Source organism: Mauremys reevesii, linkage group 5 (assembly GCF_016161935.1).
Source record: "Mauremys reevesii isolate NIE-2019 linkage group 5, ASM1616193v1, whole genome shotgun sequence".
Classification (NCBI taxonomy): Eukaryota; Metazoa; Chordata; order Testudines; family Geoemydidae; genus Mauremys; species Mauremys reevesii.
The window spans coordinates 133517869-133532746 of record NC_052627.1 but is presented as its reverse complement, the minus strand read 5'-3'; positions in this window follow the sequence as shown (position 1 = coordinate 133532746).

The window sequence follows — 14878 nt, the reverse complement described above, 5'->3', positions numbered from 1 at the left end:
ATTCCCATGTGGACACACTTTGTCTGGTGTGGCTCCTTTTGTTTGTTGCTTAAACCCCTTCCAAAGTGACACGAGCTAAACAAAAAAAAGACCCTCCTATTTCAGAATAAGGGTGTCCACCTGGGGAGTGGGATGGGGTGTAGAAACCCCCCACTGTCCAGGAAAGGGTTAACGAGCTGCTGTGGGCTCAGCCAGCCCCGCCCCCGCTACCTCTGCAGTAGATGTCAGACTTGCAGGGAGGGCTGAAAAGGGGGAGAGGCCAGCTCAGCGAGGGGCAGAGGGGAGCAGATCTCCAGCGCTCGCTGCCAGACCCTCCCGGTGAGAAGGTAGGTCTGAGGTGGGACTTTTGTTTCATGACACCTGACCAAGGACTGGGTGGCGGTTTGTCCCAAGCCCAGGAGCGACCCAGGTCACAGGGCGTTATATTGCATAACGATATTGGTTTCAATTCACCTCTTAGCTTATACTGGTGCTGCTTTTCTGGGTGGATCCATAGCCACATTGATGGCTCTCTGGCAGGGCTTCTCGAACTGGGGGTCGGGACCCCTCAGGGGGTCGCGAGGTTATTACATGGGGGGTTGCGAGCTGTCAGCCTCCACCCCAAACCCTGCTCTGCCTCCAGCATTTATAATGGTGTTAAATATATAAAAAGTGTTTTTAATTTATGCGGGGGGGTCGCATGCACAGGCTGGCTATGTGAAAGGGGTCACCAGTACAAAAGTTTGAGAACCACTGCTCGATGGCATGCTTCCCATTTGCAGGTGTCCATCTTCTCCAGTAAATGCTCCTAGAACTCACTTCAGGGGCTTGGACGATCACCGTGCCAGGAACTGGAACCTCTCTCCATGTATGTCACAGGGTGAGACTAGACTGGATCAGGACTTGTGTGTTGCAGCTCTCTGCCTTCATCCACCTTTCAGCCCCCGAAAAGCCTCACAGCCGTACAAGCAAATAACATCCTCTGTAGTAATAACCGTCACAGGTAGAGTAAGATGAAAATAAAATGACATGAGGATTCTCCCCACCCCCAGAGCGTGCACATTTTCACTGTTGTTAAGTTGCTTGAATTTCATTTGCACAGCGGGATATGTCCCCAGTCCCACCAGAGAGCCAGTGATATGATCAAGCTGACTTCAAAGCATGCCGTTTAGCCGTGCAGAACAGCAGTATCTAGCCAGGATAAATGTATTTCTGTATCTCCCAGCCATGAATGACAGATTTCCTCGCCCCGTTTCAGACAGATGTGTAAATAAACCGAAGTGATAATCAACAACATACCTAGGGAGCCGGCAATCAAATAAGGCATAGTCCACGAGGAACCCGAGCAAATTGGAAGCTGCTTTGCTTATAATTTTTGTTGAGATCAGCTAATACTTCAGCTGTTGACTGGCTTCTAGCGCCAGGTCAGTCTGGTCTTTGCATCGATTTTCAGATGTGTGCACCCCAAAGTATTTAGGGGTTTTCTCCCCATGCCAGTAAACACCAACCCAGACCTGCCTGCAAAGACTTCCTGATCCTTGTCAACATGTGGAGAAGCAAGGGGCTTGAACTCACCATTAAGATGCTGCAGATCTGGACTAACTCCCCTGATTTCAATGTAGACTGTTTAGGAAATGGTGTAGTAATCAAAGACGGGGAAGCCTAGAGCTGGTGGAACTATTAAGTGCAGACAATTTGTTTGCAGAACTTGGCCTTTTAGTCTTGCTATGAAGCGATGAGGATTTTGCGTGAAGCCATTTCTATTGGAACCTCTGGGATACTCTGTGAAGCATTGGTGGTAGCAATCTCTGTGTGCTTGATGTTTGTAATTCCTCATTCAGCTCGTGAGAGGGGTTACCCGAGTCACATGGCATGCTTGCTCGTCTCTGATTGGATGTCCTACTTCCTGACTTTACAAATGTATGTTGATATGCTCTATAATGTGTTTGAGAGGTGGGATGGTCCAATGGTTAGAGCCCAGCCTAGGTGTTCTGTGTGACCTCAGGCAAGTTACTTAGCCTCTCTGTGCCTCAGTTTCCCATCAAGCCAACAGAGATAATAGCACTTCTCTGCCTCACAGGGGTGTTGTGAGGTTAAATACATTAAAGATTGTGAGGTGCTCAGATACTCTGGTGATGGGAGTCATACAGGCATCTAAGCTAATGGATTAGGCTGGGCTTCATAAAAGCCCTACCTCATTTAAGGCTCAAAACTGCACACTCGAAGAGGCAGCGCTTTAGAAGAGCCTTTGCCTCAGTAAGGCATCAAGCTCGATGCACATTTTTTTTAACCAAAACTGTTTTCAGTGAGAAACGCAGATTTGATGACACTGAAATATTTCACAAATTTGTGCTGATTTCATCAAATTGTTTTGACTGGAAAAATAAAAAAATTCTGAAAAAATCAAAATGTTTTGTTTTAGCCTTTTCAGAGCAAAACACTTCAATTTCTTTGGTTCAGCATGACCCTGCATTTAGAAATTTCCCGTAATTTTATTTTTAAAAAATTAAAAATGTGAAAGAATGTTCAAAATCTAAACCAAACGTTTTTTCCTGATTTTTTTCAGAACTGCCAGTCAACCAAAAAATGGATTCTTCACACAGCTGCTATGGAAGACCCCTTGTCTCAGTGAGTGTATATGTTGTGCAGAGCAATCTACCACTGTAGTGCAAATGGTGCCAAAGGACAGAATGTCTTTGTGTTTGTTTTTTGCAAGCCCAACGTAAGAAACACCCTGAGAAAACACTATGTTAAAAGAACGTTAAGTCTGAGATTTTCAATGGGGATTTACTTCTCCTGGGTACTGGACTGCCCGTCCCCTTAGGCAGCTTTGAAAATCTCATTCCAAGTTTGCAAACCGAAGCACTGAAAAGTCAGGCGACATTTAACTCTGCTCCTTGTGCCTGTACAATAGACAACCTTTAATGACGTGGTCGCATGCTGGTTTTAACTGCAGGGCCCCTGCTGCATTCAGTGCGCAGTTTGGATGGAATACAGGGAGTTAGGCAGCACTTCAATGTTTTTCATCCTCCCTATCGAAAATGTCAGGCCTTGCGGCATTCATTAGACACTGCCGCATCCTTCATCATGTGCCATCCAACTTCTGCCACCAAGCAGTGGTCCGTAATTGAAGCCAGTGGGCCTCATTCTGCACTCTCAGGCACCAGTTTTATACTCACTTAACTCCACTGATCACAATGGCTTTACTTCTGATTACCACTAGTGTAAGTGAGAGGAGAATCCGGCCCTGTGTCCTAATACATATGCAGTAGTGGGCAGAGTTCAGGTTGCGTGGCCATTACCTGGGCCTTGGGGTGACATTTCCTGACTTGGGAGTGCTTCACTTTCTAAACATATAGTATACTTTCCGTGTCGTCTTTTTGTACAGAACACGAAGAGACCATGGAACGGGCATGGACACACACACAGACACACACACGAGACAATGGACCAGGTCCTCAGCTGGCGTGAATCTGACCACACTTCAGTGGCGCTCCACTGACTTATACCCATGAGAATCTGGACCAGCGACTCTTCCGAGACTGGGGTCCCCATATGTCTCTGTCCATTGTGTGTTCTGTGGTATGGCAGACTGTGCCATTAAGGGTTGATGGAGAGTCCAGGCAGGGCTGCGAGAAGCTCTTGTTGTGCTCGGGTGGTTGGAACCAGACAGAACAGAGCAGAGTTCTTGTGAGCTCCCTACACACTGAGTGATCCCTGAGAGTCACATCCTCTGCCCGGCCTCTCTGTATCCCCCCCTGCAAGCGCAGAAGATTGCCTTTTCCTTTAGGGCCTTGTCTCCCCTCCCTCCACTATTTCTCCTCACCCTCCACTTTTTATCTTCTGCCTCCTGCCAATCAGCAGGCGTTTAATCCCCTCTTTCCACCAGCCCAGGGGTCCGCCTGGGAAGTGTTATCTGATGCCCTTGAGACAAGGACTTCTCACCATCCCCCTGCGATTCTCCACCCTCTCCAGTTACCGAGAAGGGCGCACACTCTTCCAGCTGAGCGCAGCTCCCTTAGCATAATGACGCTGCCATGCTTTTTAGGCTGTTCCCCCTCCAGCTGACCTGAGGGTGCATGCTGCATAACAATGTAAACTGCAGGGAAGCCGCTGTGCAGAGATACAGGCCTCCAGTGCTGGTGCTAGCCCACCGGGGGCCCTAAGAAGGAATATTTTGGGCCCCCCCAACACATACTAATAATTAATAGGCACCCCCCCTTGAGCTGCTCAGGGCCCTAAGCAATCGCTTCATCTGCTTACACCTAGTGCCTTGTGGATCAGCCGCAGCTGGTTCAACCGGTGGCTCCGCAAATGCCAAACAGCTCCAGCATCACCCCTTTTCCCTCTGAAATTCCAGGCCACTCCCAGCCCGCCGGGGATTTTGGGTTTCTTGGCTGAAGAAGGCGTAGAGAAAAGCGGGTCCTGTGTTTCCTGGAGGGTTGTTTGTGGGGCGGTGAATCTGGTTCAGGATGTCAGCCAAGCACTAGAGCTATTGCTGGGGCAGTTTGATGGGAAGCAGAGTTTGGGCACCGAGGGGGTGACAGCCATATAGGAGGCTGTGCTGTCTCGCCCAACCCTGCCCCGCTCAGAATGGGAGGCTCAAAGTGGAGAGCTCGCTGTCGGAGAGTTTCCCATGGAAGGAACCAAGCTGGGAAAGAAACAGACCTTCCGCTCACCAGCACTAGCTAGACTTAAATAACCAAGAGCACAGTAGGCTGCGCTAACTCAGAGGGCGGCTTTGTGTGAGAAAGCGTGTGCCTGGCGGACAGATCCCTCCAGGGATCCATCTCTCTCATGCTTTGGCAGCACTCAGATTGCTTGGCAGGCCGATAAACTCTCATTGAATTGAAGGAAAGCACCAGGCTGCAAGTCATTGGGAAGAACAGATCAAACCCAGCGTGGAGCTAGACCCCAGACCTGTCTCTCGTGCAGGTACCTCGCTGCAGGGAATTGTGCAGAGCTAAGGCAGGCTCTTGCCAGATCCGGGATCAGTGAGCATCAACTCGAGCTGGACACCAGGATGCACAAAGAGCACAGTTCAAACCCAGAGGCGAGCTCCCAATGCAACAGGAGAGACGGAGAGGCATTCCCTCTCCCAGCAGCTCTGGGAGACTCCGTAAGTACGTGAGAACAGCCATACTGGGTCAGACCAATGGACCAATGTCTTGTCTTCTGACAGTGGCCAGTGCCAGATGCTTCAGAGGGAATGAACAGAACAGGGCAATTATTGAGTGATCCATCCCCTGTCACCCAGGACCAGCTTCTGGCAATTGGAGGTTTAGGGGCACCCAGAACATGGGATTGCATTCCTGACCATCTTGGCTAATTGCCATTGGTGGACCTGTCCTCCATGAACTTTTATCATTCTTTTTTTAACCAAGTTATAGTTTGGCCTTCACAGCATCCCCTGGCAATGAGTTCCACAGGTTGACTCTGTGTTGTGTGAAGTAGTACTTCCTTATGCTCAGAGATGGCCCATGCCTGCAGATAGTTTGTGTGGGGGGTGGGGGAGGGGGCAGAGTGAGGGCAGAGTGAGGGCAGTGGCTTCAGCAGTGTTATTGAGCATGCTCAGTACAAGTCAAGCAGCAAATCTGGAGGGGGGCACATGACCTCCCACACGCAACACCTCTGCTTATGTTTGTTCTAAACCAGCTGCCTATTAATTTCATTGAATGACCCCTGGGATAGATGGGATGGATGATACTTCCCTATGCACCTTCTCCACACCATTCATGATTTTATAGGCCTCTATCAGATCCCCTTTAGTCATCTCTTTCCTAAACTTTTTAATCACACGGAAACTGTTCCATACTCCTAATCATTTTTGTTGCCCTTCTCTGTACTTTTTCCAATTCCAGTAAATCATTTTTAAGATGAGGTGACCAGAATTGCATGCAAAACTCAAGGTGTGGGTGTACCATGGACTCCAGGAGCTGGAGCTTTACAAAAAGCACCAGCTATCCTGAGAGGCACCATCAAATCACGAGAAAGTGCCTCAGACTGTCAGGAATCATAAAAGACGCCATATTGAACGGCGAGAGATGGCGGATACGGCACCGCACTGCGTAGCAGCCAGCCCGCGGATTGAGAGTGGACAGTGGTGACAAATGGGCCCAGAGAATCAGGCTCAAATAGAGTTTGTAACCCTCTCCTGGGCTGGCACAGTGATCGCTGACAGATACCCGGGGGGGCGGGGGTCTGGTACTCAGTTACAAGTGTTGCCAAGGCGTCTCGCTTGGCACACCATTGACGTCTCATTGCACTGAATTGTGTCGACGTGCGTGACGGAGGTGTGTGTGTGAGCATGTCCGTGCATGTGAGGGGCGCACGGGTCTGCATGGAAGTGCACCCATGAGTGTGTGTAACTAGGGGTGCGTGTGGGTGTGAAACGCGGCACACTGTGTGAGCGTGACTGGGCGTGCCGTGGCTCGGTGTGCATGCATAAGCGTGTACTTGCATGTGCAAAAGCAGGTGTATGAAGGAGGGGGGGGCATAGGCCAACACCAAGCGGCTCTTCACTTTGCTCGGCCCCCAGCGCTGAGGGCAGTGAGTTCAGAGGGGGAAGGAAGTGTCCCCTTGGCCGCCACGGTTCCTGTCAATGTGGAGGTAAGAGTGGGAAGCAATCGCCTCTGATCTGATACAGGCCGTCCCCTAGGAGAGATGAACTGCGACACTTCATAACGGGGACGATAATTCATGCTGAATTACGATGGTTCCCTATGAAATTACCCATTACGTCCGCCCCAGGAAGCGCAGGTGATTGATGTTATTGCAGAGCCGAGCCAGAGCGATTGGGCTTGTCTCTGGTGGCATAAAATGCAGCCTGTTAACTTGCCCTGCGCAGCTGAGAGATTCAGGGAGATGCCCCCAGCCCCCTCCCATCCTGCCAGCCCCTCCAGACCTGTTCCGGCTGCCTTCTCTAAGCCTTCCCCCATCAGACACCACCTGGCTTCCTTCTGGGCCCGGCCCTCCTTCTCCAGCCCCTCCGTTGCACCTGGGTCTCTCCAGGCCCCAGAAATCCAGGTGGTTGCGCCTATGACATCGCTGACTCAGCCGCGTCCCCACCAAGTGTTATCCCTGCCTGACACCTCTCCTCTTAGAAAGGGGCTGCCTGAGACCAGACCCCAGCATCCTCCTCCTCACGACCTTCCTCCCACATGCGCCTTCTCTGAGCTCTGTTCCCCGTCGGTTTGCCCCTCCCCTCCCCCAAATGTCACAGCTCTGCCTCCCCACTAGCATCTAAAAAACCAACAACTTCCATTTAGGCTGGGTGTGTCACAAGGCTGAGAGAGCAGCAGAGAGTCCTGTGGCACCGTATAGACTAACAGATGTATTGGAGCATGAGAGGACACAGAATGATGACTCCAAAGGTTTGTGGGGGTAAGAAGTGCCTGAAATGGCCATGATGTATTGTTACGGGTGTTACAGAAGCGCTTAGAGGCCCCAATCACGATCTCATTGTGCAGGGTGCTGTACAAACTCATGCAGTGCTTAATTTGTAATGAAAGAGGGGTCGGGGCTCAAGCAATTTTTTTACTCTCATAACTGATGCAGCAAGCCCAGAGGTGCCGGGGCTGTGAACTGCCAGGCCCAGAGGTGCCGGGGTTCAGCCCTGGCACACCCTGGCACAAATTAAGCACTGAACGCATGGTAAGAGACAGCCCCTGTGCTGAAGAGTTTGTGAGGGTGAGAAGAAATTATTAACCCAGTTTCACAGACTGGGAAAATAAGGCACAGAGAAATTAAGTGACTTGCTCAAGATCACAGGGAAACCGTCAGTGGAACGGAACCCAAATCTCAGCCTAATGCAGGGATCGGCAACCGTTCAGAAGTGGGGTGCCGAGTCTTCATTTATTCACTCTAATTTAAGGTTTCACGTGCCAGTCGTACATTTTAACGTTTTTAGAAGGTCTCTTTCTATAAGTCTATAATATATAAGTAAACTATTGTTGTATGTAAAGTAAATAAGGTTTTTTAAATGTTTAAGAAGCGTCATTTAAAATTAAATTAAAATGCAGAGCCCCCCGGAGTGGTGGCCAGGACCCAGGCAGTGCGAGTGCCACTGAAAAGCAGTTCGCGTGCCGCCTTTGGCATGCGTGATGTGTGCCATAGGTTGCCTACCCCTGGCCTAATGTTTTCGCCTAAAGCCCATCCTTCACTGCTGGGACTATGTCTCTGTGTAATGTAAGGGAGCGGAGAGGAGAGTGTTCCGCTCTCTGCACCTTTAAATGTCTGGTGGCTCCCTGACTTTCTGCTGCAGAGGCGCGGGGAGGGGAAGGCTCTGTGCCCATCAGTTTGTGGTTATGAACGCGGTATGACGGTCAAGATGGATGGGTGTGTATGGGCAGAGATAGCTGGGTGTGCATGAAGGTAGATAGATAGATGGTTACTGAGCCACACTCTAGTCTCCTTCACATGGAACCTTTTCGTTGGTTCTTTTTAGGGTTCCCTAATCTGGTAACTGCCGCCCACACTGGATGTGCATAACTTGCTCTGGGAGGAAGAGACTCAGAGCAGCCATGAAGGAACGCTGATGGCTAATCTTTGCAAGAATCTTTCCCGTGCTATTTTTCCCCTACTGTTACTCGCACCTTCTTGTCAACTGTTGGAAATGGGCCATCCTGATTATCACTACAAAGTTTTTTTTCTCCTACTGATAATAGCCCACCTTAATTGATTAGTCTCATTATAGTTGGTATGGCAACACCCATTTTTTCATGTTTTCTGCGTGTATATATATATATCTCCCTACTGTATTTTCCACTCCATGCATCCGATGAAGTGGGTTTTAGCCCATGAAAGCTTATGCCCAAATAAATTTGTTAGTCTCTAAGATGTCACAAGTTCCCCTTGTTCTTCCCAAGAAGGTTTTAGTTACTGTCAATATTTCTGAGCCCGGCTCCACGGATGGCAGTCATTTTGTCATCAGAGCCAGGGTCGAGCTAGCCCTATGTCTTGTCACTGAGCGTGGCCAGCAGCAGATCCTTCCTAGGAAGGTGTAACAACCCCGGGCCAGGCAGATGTGGGAGAACCCCTCTCCTCTGACGCTGTCTCAGGAACTAGGACCAATGGCTGAACGTTTGCCTTTCAGCCAAGCAAAACGTGCAACGGAGCAAAGTTCCCCAGAGGTGGGGTTATGTTACAAGCTCTGGAGTATACGCAGCTTCATCAAACAGTCCGTGAGCCTCCCAGATTTCTCAAGCATGTCTGGGGACCGAATCACAAGTGGGCCTGGGCCAGTCACGTAATTGAATGAACTGTTGGAAGGCACTCAGATACTAAGGTGACGAGTGTGGTATAAGAACCTATATGGAAACAACCCAGGGTGTATATGGACCACTGTCCCCTAGTGGATGGAATGAGAACTATGCAACTACCCCGCTGTTCTGCATAGCTCTCACGTGGTAACCACAACTAGACTCATTGATTATAAGGCGGGAAGGGACCACTGTGCTGATCTAGTCTGATTTCCTGTACAGCGCAGGCCCTAGGACTCCCCTGCATTAACTCCTGATTGAGCTAGAGCAGATCTTTCAGAAAAACATCCAACCTTGATTTCAAAATTGCCAGTGATGGAGAATCTACCACAACTCTTGGTAAATTGCTCCAGTGGTTAATTATCCTCCCTGTTAGGTCCATCCCAGCAAGTTTACCTACCACTTTGACCTCCTGGCCACTAGGTGCTCTGGCAGGTAGGATTTGCCCTCTGCTCTGCACTCCTGCATTTTGGATCTTCTACACACAGGCCAGAAAGGGGAAGATTTTGCACCCGTCTATCTGCCTCCTCCTGGTGCCACTGGCCAACACCTGGGGACCACAGCCCCTCTGCTCTGCTGCTTCTGCCACACCAGGGGGAAAGCTCTGGGAAAGAATGAATGAGAAGCCAGATCCAACTATTTAATTCAAGGGAAAGGAGTGAAGTGGGGAATAAGCGCTGGAAGTAAATCAAATAAAAATTCACCACAGCGCTGCCTTTTCATTTGACGATTTTGGGGCCGTTCATAAATTTGCATATTTAATTAAATGCCACGAGCAAATGACTTTCCATTAGACACCGAGATCGTTATTGCACATCACAAGGCTCCTGCGCTCCTTCTTTGTGGGCAAGGCCAGATAACGCTCCCTTGACATTCAAGAAAGCAATGGAAGCACATTTCCGAGGCTTTCAATTTTGTGTTGAGCGAGCAAAGCACTGAGCTTTTAGAATGTATTTATTTTAAAAAGAGGCCTCTGTAGCGTTCCCCTTCTCCTCCCAGGGATGTCTGTGAAAGCTCACATCTGAAAAGGGGGAAGGAACAAAAAATAACCGAAGAGATAAAGGAAGGAGAGGAAAAAAGGTGGAGGGTAGGGACCACAAAAGGCCAGTGCAATACACCCTTCACTTTCACCTGGTCCAACCTAAGAGTGGATCTCAGGTTGGTTTGGGGATTACAGATCTACTTGTGAGAGGGATTCCTGGCAACATGTTCCCTCCACCGTACCCAGTGTGGTCCCTTTATAGGGAAATTAGCATTCAAGCGCGGGAGTGAGATGCTGTTTTATGGAAATTGAGGTCACCCAGAGGGAAGGCATTACAGCACTTTACCAGCCTTCTACAGCGCTAACCAGAGCACGTGTCATTTCTAATCTTAGTCTTCGCCTTGTTCCTGTGGATCAACTTCACTGCATTAAGTGCATTGGGGCAGTCGCGTTTGACTCCAGCTGTGACCTTTCCCCTCCTGATAGCCTGGAAAAATCCACTCTTCTCTTTCATCTCCTGTTAAGGAAAGTGCATTGTTGTTTCTTCAAATCAGTTGCATTAGACTCGCACCACTGTGCAGAGTGGAAGCGCTGTGTATCGGTTAGAGCCGGAGGGAGTTGTGTAACATAACTTAGCTATTGGCATAGAAAGTACGCTTATTAAGTTTGCAGATGATACCAAACTGGAAGAGATTGCAACTGCTTTGGAGGATAGGGTCATAATTCAAAATGATCTGGACAAACTGGAGAAATGGTCTGAGGTAAAAAGGATGAAGTTTAATACAGACAAATGCAAAGTGCTCCACTTAGGCCTGGTCTACACTAGGACTTTAATTCGAATTTATCAGCGTTAATTCGAACTAACCGCTCAACCGTCCACACCAGGAAGCCATTTAATTCGAACTAGAGGGCTCTTTAGTTTCCACCCGGCAGGTGGAGTAACGCTAAATTCGCACTTGCTAGCTCGAATTAGGCTTGGTGTGGATGCTAATCGAACTTAGCAGCTCCGGGAGCTATCCCACAGTGCACCACTCTGTTGACGCTCTGGACAGCAGTCCGAGCTTGGATTCTCTGGCCAGCCACACAGGAAATGACCATTTGAATTCATTTGCCTGTCTGGGCGGTTTGAATCTGACGTTCTGGTTGCACATCGGGGCGAGCTCCGCAGCACCTGCAACGATGCAGAGCTCTCCAGCAGAGGAGTCCGGGCAATCCCAGAATAGAAAGAGGTCCCCAGCATGGAGTGACCGGGAAGTCCAGGATCTGATCGCTGTGTGGGGCGAGGAGTCTGTGCTCTCGGAGCTGCGCTCCAACAAGCGGAACGCGAAGACGAGAAGGTTTCTAAAGCCATGAAAGACAAAGGATACAGCCGGGATGCGATGCAGTGCGCGTGAAAGTGAAGGACCTAAGACAAGGGTATCAAAAAGTCAGAGCGGACGCTCCAGCCCCAGACATGCCGCTTCTACGAGGCACTGCATGCCATTCTAGGTGGCTCTGCCACCAGTGCCCCACCAGTGACGGTGGACTCCGAGGACGGAATAGTGTACGGGACAGTTCCCCTCCCTGTTCGCCGATGGGGAAGATGAGGAAGGGTCTTTAGAGGACGGCGCAGGCGACATCGAACCCACTCCCGCTTTCCTGACAGCCAGGATCTCTTCATCACCCTCACAGAGATCCCCTACCAACCGTCCCTGCCCGTTAACCAGGACTCGGACTCAGGGAAGGATCAGGCGGTAAGTGCTACAAACAGGGAAACATTTATTTTTTAAGAAACAGGGATTTATATAAAAATAGAAATACTATATAAACATTTTTAAATATGAAACTAAACAAACAGCAGGTCTACACAAACAGCAATGGAGCAATAGTCCTCTGGGGATATTTCAAAAAGCTCTCAGAGAGCAGCTGGAAAAGCCTCAGCAAGAGGTTTCTTGGGAGAGGTGCTTTATTGGGTGCTCCGTTGAAGCACACTCTTCGCGCCATGCCATCCTCAGGTAGAGGGGACCATCGCCTCTGAGCATGGCAGCGTAGGGTCCTGGTCTGTGCAGGGCTTCTATTAACATCCGCTCTCTCTGTGTGCGCCTGACACGCCTCAGGGTGATGTCGTTGTGGAAGTGCTGCATCTAATTAGTGGAATTAGTGTACTGTTACTATTGTGCATGGTAGACTTTTACTTTGCATAAGAATGACCCTCGCTTAACAGAGTTTTACTTTGCATAAGAATGACCTCGCTTAACAGAGTTTTACTTTGCATAAGAATGACCCTCGCTTAACAGCCACGTGTTGCAGGCCTCAGAGGAAAAGCATACAGGGTCTTTCGCGGTCACTGGCGGGAGATGCCGCATAACGCTCATCTTTTCTGCTTTGCACATTGCCTCCAGCAGGAGAGCACAGCTAAGCACTATCTGATAAGCAGTCTGTACTGTAAGGCTTACCAGGACTTTGTGCAAGAGGATGCAGCTGTCTCTCGCTATCCAGTGCAATCGCGCGCCAATGAGAGCGTATTCCGAAATCTCGGACTAGTTCCGAGATCTCCTGAGACTTGGTTCCCTGTTTGGTCTTCTTAACTGAAAATGACTAGACTGTGTTTACTGTTGGCAAACATGTATTTGTTCAAGGAAATCACCTACTTTTTCGCATCACACAGCTTGGCTCCTTCACGGACTGCCCCGCCATCCCAGAGGCTGGCTCAGATTGAAAAAGACAAGGGACGACATGTTCCAGGAACTGATGGCCAGCTCCAGAGCGGAGGCGGCAGAGCAGAGACAGTCGAGGAGAGCCTGTGTCAGCAGCATCGCACACACCTGGAACGGGAGGATAGGTGGCGGCAGGAAGACCAGCAGGCGACTCAAACGCTGCTTGGTCTAATGAGGAGCAAACGGACACGCCTTGCGCCTTGTAGATGTTCTGCAAGACCACAGGCAGGAGAGAGCCCCCTGCAGTGCATCTGCAACCGCCCTCCAACGCCAAGAAGTCCTGTCCCCTCACCCAAAGTGACAAGAAGGAGGCGGTAGGGGCCGTGAGAACTGTCACTGCACCGCAGCAGAGCGCTAATGTACAAGACACCTCTCGCTGTAAATTTGTAGAAGTTCTTCCCTTACAGGATCACCCAGTCCCAAATCCAAGTTTCAACCCCCCACTGTGTATAACATTATTAAAAGCGGTTTGCTGTTACTCTCTGTTTCTCGTGTCAGAAGACTTTGTGGGGGGGCGGGATTTTTAATTACAGTGCATAGCCCACATTACCAGGGTACAGACTTGGGGGCAGGGTCAACTGCAGGGCACACACAGACTGCAGTCACTAGGCACCAGGGACAGTCTGTGTGGTGTATGCTGCCCGGTCTTTCCTTGATGTGTAGGGTCCTGGTGCCTGACATCCCGAATGTAAAGGCAGGCTTCCTTCACATGCATTTGGACCGTAGTCACGATCCTCCCCGGTGCCCCGAGCCCCAAAAAGAGACCTCATCCAGGGGCAGATACTCACCCTTCCCCCACACCCCTCACCCCTTCCAACGCCCAAACCCACAGCCGTCATGGTAACCCCTATCCAAGGACTGCAACCATCGACACTTCCTGCAAACCCACCCATCAGTGCACACCTTAACCAGCACAGAATGCTTCCATGTTTCAACGAAGAAACAGAAATGCAAAGTCAACGAAAGATTTATTATTAATTACTAAAACATGTCCTTAGTTTTAAAACGTCCTTGGGAAGTGGGGAAAACTTGGTTTATGATCAGGCTCTCTTAAAATCAAGTGGACAGTCACAGGTTACCCTGCTCTGCGAGGAAACTCGCTTTCAAAGCCTCCTGATGCATACGCTGGGATATTCTCTCAGCACGGGTGTCTGGCTGATCATAAACAGCAGCCAGGCGATTTGCCTCAACCTCCCAAGCGGCCAAAGGTCTCGCCCTTGCTCTCACAGAGATTGTGGAGCACACAGCAAGCAGCAATAACTACGGGATATTCTTTTCGCTGATGTCCGAGCGAGTCAGTAAGGTCCGCCATCTCCCTTGAGACGTCAGCACACTCCACCACCATTCTGCACTTGCTCAGCCGGTAGTTGAAGAGTTCCTTTTCAGTGTCCAAGGCGCCTGTATAGGGCTTCATGAGCCAGGGCATTAGCGGGTAGGCCGGGTCCCCGAGGATCACTGTAGGCATCTGCACATCCCCAACCGTTATTTTGTGGTCCGGGAAGAAAGTGCCTGCCTGGAGGCGTCTAAACAGACCAGAGTTCCTGAACACCATGAACCTTGCCCGCCCACCCGACGTTGATGTTGGTAAAACGTCCCCTATGGTCCACCACAGCTTGCAGCACCATTGAAAAGTAGCCCTTTCGGTTAATGTACTCGCTGGCCTGGTGGGCTGGTGCCAGGATAGGGATCTATAGCCCCACCGCAGTTTGGGAATCCCATCGCTATGATGACCTGGACATTTCCGACAGTCACTACCTTTGAGAGCAGTTGCTCAACGATTGCGTGGCTACTTGAATGACAGCAATCCCCACGGTAGATTTGCCCACGCCAAAGTGGTTCGCTACTGACCGGTAGCTGTCTGGCGTGGCAAGTTTCCAGAGGGCTATGGCCACTCGCTTCTGCACAGTCAGGGCTGCTCGCATCCTTGTGTCCTGGCGCTTCAGGGCAGGGGACAGCAAGTC